This window comes from Alexandromys fortis, unplaced genomic scaffold, assembly GCF_014885135.2.
Source record: "Alexandromys fortis isolate MF-2015 unplaced genomic scaffold, M_Fortis_MF-2015_v1.1 scaffold_4, whole genome shotgun sequence".
Classification (NCBI taxonomy): domain Eukaryota; kingdom Metazoa; phylum Chordata; class Mammalia; order Rodentia; family Cricetidae; genus Alexandromys; species Alexandromys fortis.
The window spans coordinates 10,625,129-10,632,863 of NW_026067944.1; the positions used below are offsets into that span (position 1 = coordinate 10,625,129).

At 35.8% G+C, this 7,735-nt stretch overlaps 1 long non-coding RNA gene across 1 annotated transcript; it reads right to left on the minus strand.

The window, feature by feature from the left end:
• Positions 1-760: 760 nt before the first annotated feature.
• On the minus strand, positions 761-3,770 carry LOC126505716 (uncharacterized). The gene is made up of 2 exons (XR_007592967.1): positions 3,528-3,770; positions 761-1,616 (listed from the first exon to the last, which is right to left on the minus strand). It is a non-coding gene; the product is annotated as an uncharacterized lncRNA (long non-coding RNA).
• Positions 3,771-7,735: the final 3,965 nt, after the last annotated feature.

The following is a 7,735-nucleotide window of genomic DNA, read 5'->3' on the forward strand; positions in this document are numbered from 1 at the left end:
ATAATATTATATATATAATATAATGTTTTATTGTGAAGAAGAATTTTTACTTTATCTCTTTTGCTCTCTTCATTATTGTAAAACATGTTATTATGCATCTGTTCTTTATTTTCCTTCTCACAGCTTAGTGACAGGCATTATAAGATGAATGCATAATTTCAATGTTAATTGCATTTATATTTTGGTGATTTTACTGAACAACCTGTTTAGTGAAAACACTTATAGGCTAGTGCTTATGATTTAGTGAGGAAGTGTGGTTATTCTTTATTGAATGCATTACACCGTAATATGCATTGTTCTCTTTATGAACCAGTTACATGATTCTAAGTAAGAACTAAATGGTATGTCATTGTGTATTCCATCTTTTAAGATGGCTTTCTGTCAACGAGGAATAGCAATCATAGATGAAAAGCAGGTCCCTGATGTTTTTGAAGAAACAAATAGTACCCGTTAGAGTTGCTAATTGGTAAAGATCTGCAGCTACAGGCTTTTGAAGTGGAGTTACCATGGAAAATATGCTTTCAAACTGACACTTGTGAGCATTTGACTTAATTTTCTTTCCAAGTTTTGGGACTGGATAAAAAATTTTGTCATTTTTCAAAGCCAAGACATTCCTAAGTAGTATAATAGAGAGCTGACATAACTATAGCTTAAAATATTTGTAGGGAAATTGTTGAAATAGGAGCGGCGGCGGGGCTGCGTCCCCAACACCCCAGCCGCTTGGCTAGCTCACGCCCGAAATAACAACACACAAACTGTATTCATTTAAAGAACTGCTTGGCCCATGAACTCTAACTAATTCTTGCACCTGGACTAGCCCATTTCTATCTAGCCTCTTCTAGGCTAATTCTCACATATTAATTTAGCCCATTTCTAATCATCTGTGTAAGCACGCCAAGGTGCGCTTACCGGGAAGATTCTAGCCTAAGTCCATCGTGGGTTGGAGTTGCCTGGGAGAGCTGAGCATGGCGTCTCTGCTCCAGCAGAGCTGTCGGGTCTCTCTGGGAGCAGAGCAGAGTCTGACCTCACTTCCTCTTCCGCCCAGAATTCTATTCTGTTTACTCCTCCCATCTATGTTCCAAGCTGAGGCCAAGCAGTTGGTTTATTATAACTTAACCAATGAAATCAACAGATTGATATATGACACTCCCACATCACTTCCCCTTTTTCTGTTTAAAAAAAAAAAAAAAAAAAAGAAGGCTTTAACTTAACATCCAAAGCTCTAGAAATGACAGAGACATCTCGCTGCCTGGACAGTCACCCAAAGTTCCTCTGTACCGTTGGGGCATCCATCTTCGGCCTACAGGCCCATAGTTTCCAGCAGACATTTCCACAATGCAGGAAATTTCAAAGGCAGTCACTATCTGCTTGTCCTGAAGAATGTCTTGCAGACTCTTTCATGAAGCAGGAACCCCGAAAGATCATCTCACCTTTAGGCAAGTTCAGCAGTCCTCTCTCTGCGGGTTCTCTGTGTCCAGTTTATGCAATAGTCCAGGCAAGAGCAGTTTCTTGCCAAATGGCTATCAAACTCCATAAGGATCCTCTTCGATGCCCATCTTCCTCTTGAAGTAGATTGGTGATGCCAGGAGCAGAGTGTCTCATTGTCATGAGAAGTCCTAAGTTATTAAAACATTTAAAATGCCATATTCTATAATCTTTGAAAAATATGAAGAATGCCTATCTAAAATATATGTATGCACATCTAGAAAATCTTAACTAACATGACTACAAACTTAACTATTATTAATGATTATTCATTAACAACTTATATTTCCTAATTATACATTACATTTTAAAATGAACTACACAACACAATACCTTAATCAAGATCAAAAATGCATATAACAAAATTGACCTTAAAATCCATACCAATGCAAATTATTCATATCTATATCATATCCCCCTTTAAATGTAAAAGAACATTTGTAAACAATATTTGGGAACATGGGCGTAGTTTTTTCTCTCCAAACTGCTTCCTGCTGAATGGGGGCGCTGTTAATTAGGTCTTTTGTGGTATAACCTGTGTGCTAGTTTCATCTCAGTTGGAAGTTGAGCGAAGCAATTTTTTGAAGGTATTCACAGCAACCGTTCAGGAGGGCGTGGTCCATCATACCATATCGGAATAGAAGAAATGAACAGGGTCTCATCCTCTGTGAAAACAAAATAAGAAACTCCTTTTGAAAGCATCACGTCCTTAGATCCAAATATCAAAGCCAAGGCATTAAAATCTCTACGTTGGATTAGTTCAGCAGCATTTATAAACAAATATCTTTTAGCATCTGTTGCTCCTTCCTCAGCATTCAAACAATTCAAAGAGAGCATAATAGCATACAGTATCAAGATTCTCTGTGTATTTTCCATCTTTGTGAGCTTTATTTTAACCTCTATTAAGTTTATTTTTACTTTCATTTTATATTCTCTGTATCTCTGTCCTGGAATAACTCTGTAGACCAGGCTGTCCTTGAACTCTCAGAGATCTGCCTGTCTCTGCCTCCCAGGCATTGGGATTAAAGGTGTTTGCTACCACACCTTGAACTCACAGAGATCTGTTTGTCTCTGCCTTCTAGGCACTGGGATTAAAGGCGTGTACTACCACACACAACTTCTCTTTTTCTTACTTTTTTTTAAGAACTTTTAACTTTTAGCTTGCATATATTTTTAACACACTGTAAATCATTTAAACATTTTCTTTATCTTTGAATCTCTTTACTGTATCTCTCTCTGTTTTTCTGACCACAGGAGCCTTTAAATTACTGAGCAATATGAGTAGGATTAAAGCCGTGGCTTTGCCAGCTAGATCCAGTCCATTCCTTAGCTTTCCAGCCTCATGGCGGAGATACAGGCTGTAGCCGCGTTTATAGGCACAATTCTATGGCGTTTCAAGGTCCCTGCCAGCAAGCGAGCTACAACAGACAACAGTCAAGTCCTCTCTCTGTAGCTGGACCTCCTGCCTCAGTCAGAGTTTGCCCTGGCAGGACGGCCCAGAAAGCCGGCATTTTTAAACAGCACAACTTTTTTCCTGCTACGGCTGAAAACCAAAAAGCATGCGTTCAGCTTTTCACCAACACCGTTTAAGTGTTTCCTGGCAGGAACTCTTAATGAGCTGCAGGGTTTTGCAGCTGAAGCTGAGTCAGGAAGCCTCTCTTAGATGAGAGCGCTTGCTTGCCTCTAGCAAGCAGAGTAGACCCAAGAAATTTGTTGCTACCAAGAAAACATGCTTCATTCCATTCTTTCCCCAGCTTTCTCAGGCTTTTTGTGGATTCAGTTAGCCACACGTCTGGGCGCCATCTGTTGAAATAGGAGCGGCGGCGGGGCTGCGTCCCCAACACCCCAGCCGCTTGGCTAGCTCACGCCCGAAATAACAACACACAAACTGTATTCATTTAAAGAACTGCTTGGCCCATGAACTCTAACTAATTCTTGCACCTGGACTAGCCCATTTCTATCTAGCCTCTTCTAGGCTAATTCTCACATATTAATTTAGCCCATTTCTAATCATCTGTGTAAGCACGCCAAGGTGCGCTTACCGGGAAGATTCTAGCCTAAGTCCATCGTGGGTTGGAGTTGCCTGGGAGAGCTGAGCATGGCGTCTCTGCTCCAGCAGAGCTGTCGGGTCTCTCTGGGAGCAGAGCAGAGTCTGACCTCACTTCCTCTTCCGCCCAGAATTCTATTCTGTTTACTCCTCCCATCTATGTTCCAAGCTGAGGCCAAGCAGTTGGTTTATTATAACTTAACCAATGAAATCAACAGATTGATATATGACACTCCCACATCAGGAAATAAAAAAAAAAAAAAACAACCTTATCCTCAAAAGACTTTTCTTCGTGCTGCAAGCTTGGTTTGAATTTTTGCAACTGTACACAATTTACATTTACAGTATATATAATGACAATAAAACTCCACAAATATATAGGTTTCAAATTATTATTTTTAATATAAAAATATTAAATATTAACAACAAAACTGTTTAATTTTTTGAGTTCTCTTTAGTGTAGAGAACATTTTTTGTATATTTTTAGCAAAATAACATAATTAATAGATAAGGCTTTAATTTTTAAAGTATGTTTATAGAGTCAAAAGGGCAGGTACATATTTTAGAAATAAAATACATATTATTTTTTTATTTGACTTTTAACACAGCAGGCTTAGTGTATGCAATAGGCAAACACTTTGATATAAAAAAAGACTCAAGTGTGAACTCAAAAAGAAGCATGTTCTCTAATTGTGTTTAATCAAATTGCCTAAGAAGAATCTAGGGATTTAATTGCTATAACACAGTCTGTCTTTTACAATAATGTTAGGATATCAAACTTCAGTGTGATACACTTTAACATGTCACCTATTTTCTCCTTTGTTTACCCAGAAGAATTTTACTTTATTTTTCAATAAAATCAAGCAAATAAATAATTTGGCATGTACATTCTGTACATGCAAATTTCGTAGACTAGTATGGGAACTCCTAATATAGTTTATAATGGAGAAGAGCCTATTTGCAACAACAGAGAATTATATGTTAGTATAATACTTTCCCTGATTACTATGTTGTTTTATATCTCTCCTATCAAACTCAGAGTTTCTGTTATTGACTCCTTTTCTGGTAAATCTTAACCAAACATAAATGTGGAACAAAAATATTTAAATCCTTTGAAATTTTCCTGTTTAGAAGTTTTTTTTTTTTAAAAAAATTAGACCAGAAGTAATGAATACGAAGCTAAAGGATTGGCTGTTCATTTTTGTTTGTCCTTAGATTTTGAAAAGTAAATATAGAGTTAGTGATATTTGTTATATTTTCTCTTATAAATATTGACTGTGATTCTAGTGTAACTAAGTTTGCAAAGTATATTTTAATATATACGTGCATTGCTTTCTGAGATTATTTTAATTAATTGATTAAGTAACCATAATCTATTATTTGTCTTCCATTTCTGATCAGTACAAGTCCATAAGTATTTTGGAATATATTGCAAAGTTATACAACATATTATAACACCCAATAAGCACTTTTCTAATTAAGTTTCAAAGCCAATAGGAAGGTCCAGAACAGTGTCTTAGGCAATAGTATAGACATAAATACAGGAAGTGCCAATTACTTAACTTAAATTTGATGGAACCCTAACAGTGCTTTTGGTGACGCCAGATTGTTGTTACATTTCTTATGATTGTAAATAATATATAATATTGACTTTCTGTTCTACAATTTCCTGAAAAGAAACCATTCTATGAATGTAGTCTATATATGTGTCTATCATGGTAGAGTCAAAAGCACACCTTTATTTCCTATTAGAGTACTAGGTGTTTACAGGAATCTTGACAACAGTGCCTGAAAACAAATGTATTTGGATGAGACAACTATTTTGTCCCATCCCAAAAGACTTCAGTACTGATCAGGATGAAATGTTTTGTCTATTAAACTCTGAAATGAAAAGGGAGCAATTTGATTTTCTCTGTAATAGAGTCCCCAGTTTTCGATATAATGAATGAGCACATTATACATTTATCATATATTACCTAGGTTCCTTAAAATATGCTCACATCTAAAATTGGTCTTATTAATAGTTAATCATATTCAAATTTGTCAAAAAAGCATGGAGTGGTTGGCTATTTGCACATATTTCATTTCAAGTATCTGTGAATCATGTGTTTTGTACTGGAGTAACAACCAAAGCAGTAGCTTAGAGTAAGCAGTTGTCTTCTATTGGACAGGAGCCTATCCAATGTGTTGACAGTATGAATGGGAAATAAAAAGAATGGATACATCCATATAAAATAATTCTAGAGCAGAACACTCTCCTGCTATTGAACTTCATAGGTATCACCAGATCCTCTTTCTGACCGCAGCAGACTGTCTCAGATGTGGAGAGGAACATAAAGCAAGTCCCGAGTCTTCTGTCTGCTAACCTTCCCTGAAAATGTGAGTCATTCTGAAACACCCAGCAGCATTGTCAAGACTTTTAATAAACCCATTTATTTCTATATAAATTCCTAAGAAGTTTCCCTGGAATTCCTGTTAATACACATGTGAGTTAGGAAGACTCACAATGTCTTTGGATATTGCATCTGTGGAAAATATAAGATTCATCAGGTATTGCTTATTAATTTACAAAAATATACCTTTAAAATTGATAAACTTGTCAGTGAGTTTCCATCCATAGCAGATTACAGGCCAAAACACTCACCTTTCTAGGTGACTGAACTACAACTGCAGATACCTAATAACAATGGATCAGGCTGAATTCAGTGTTCAAGAGTCTGAAAGCCATGAAACCACATCTAGCCCTATTGATTTTCCTTAAGTGCTTAGGCTTTTAAATGGATTTTACAAAGAAATGTATTGTGCAGGATCATGCTCTGTCAATTTTGCTGAATTCTGAGAGTTGGATACAGTTTGGGAGAACTAAAGAAATGGGGAGACCTTTGGGGTTAATAAAGTAAAGTTCACATAGAACTGCTCTGTGCATTATTGGAAAGACATCAGACCCATTCAGCCTTACTTCAGGGGAACTGTTAAAACCAGAAGTGCTATCAAATGCTGTCATCAAAGATAACAGGAAAAAAAAAAAGGAAGATAGTACAAGGACTGTTACACTTCACTTCACAAAGAGCACCAGGGGACACAGCCAGTTCTGCCATCATGTTTAAATGCTCAAGAAGCACATAAAGTATATTTACATGACAAAAACATTGTATAGTAGGAGCTGATGTTACAAATACTGCCGCCATCCTAGAGATTCTGTCCCAATTCTCCACCAACATACTCCCTCCTTTCAGAAAGTACATTCACACAATTTAAACAGTGAGCTGCAGGAAGTGTACATTTCTGCAATGAAAACCAAGCACTATCATCATGTCATCCCCTGGGAAGTCAACATGTTTCTAATAAAAACTCAATAAGAAAACTATCAAAACAGTTTTTTAAAAATATTAAGGATAAATATGGACAACTACCTCCAAATAAATGATATGGATAATTATTTGAACAGTGAAAAATTATAAAAATTGTGAATATCCATAATTTTTAATAAAGGGGACACAGAATTAAACAAATCTTTTTTTCTATTTAGTTTTCTCCTGGTCAATATAAAATTTATCATTGAGATTGATGCTCCTACTTAATGTACTGTTTGATGACTGGTGGCCTACGCAAAATTCACATTTGCATATTATCTATATTCAGAAATAAATGTATAAAATATGAATTATTAGACTGGGTTTTCTCCACAATTATAAAATTTTCTGATGTTCTTTTAACTTTATTAGATAAAAACAAAATTGTTTTTCCATTAAAGTAAGCATTTTATAGTGAGATTAAAATTTCTTTATTATAACATAAGCAGTTTGATGAGAAAAACAGATTTGTGAACAGATAATTTGGGTTAGAATTGAATTAGTTTACTTAAATGCAGATTAAGTAAATATCCTCATGAGCTAGAAAAGTTAATGATCCCTGATAAAACCACAGAAAAAAATTCACAATGATGGGAGACATATTTCATCATCCATTTGAGTTAAAAATGTATATTGATAGTTCCTCATCTATTGTTGTAGTTTCATAATGTTATTAAAGAAGAAAAGGAGTTTGGATCCTAGAGCAGTCTGAGATACAGATATATTCTCAACTAAAGAAGTATGATCATAGGATTCCACCCCTTTCTTCTCTTCTGATTCATGGATATCAGGGTCTGCTATGGAAATTAGCTACCGTAGTGGCTCACACCTTGTCATAGTTTAGATTTTT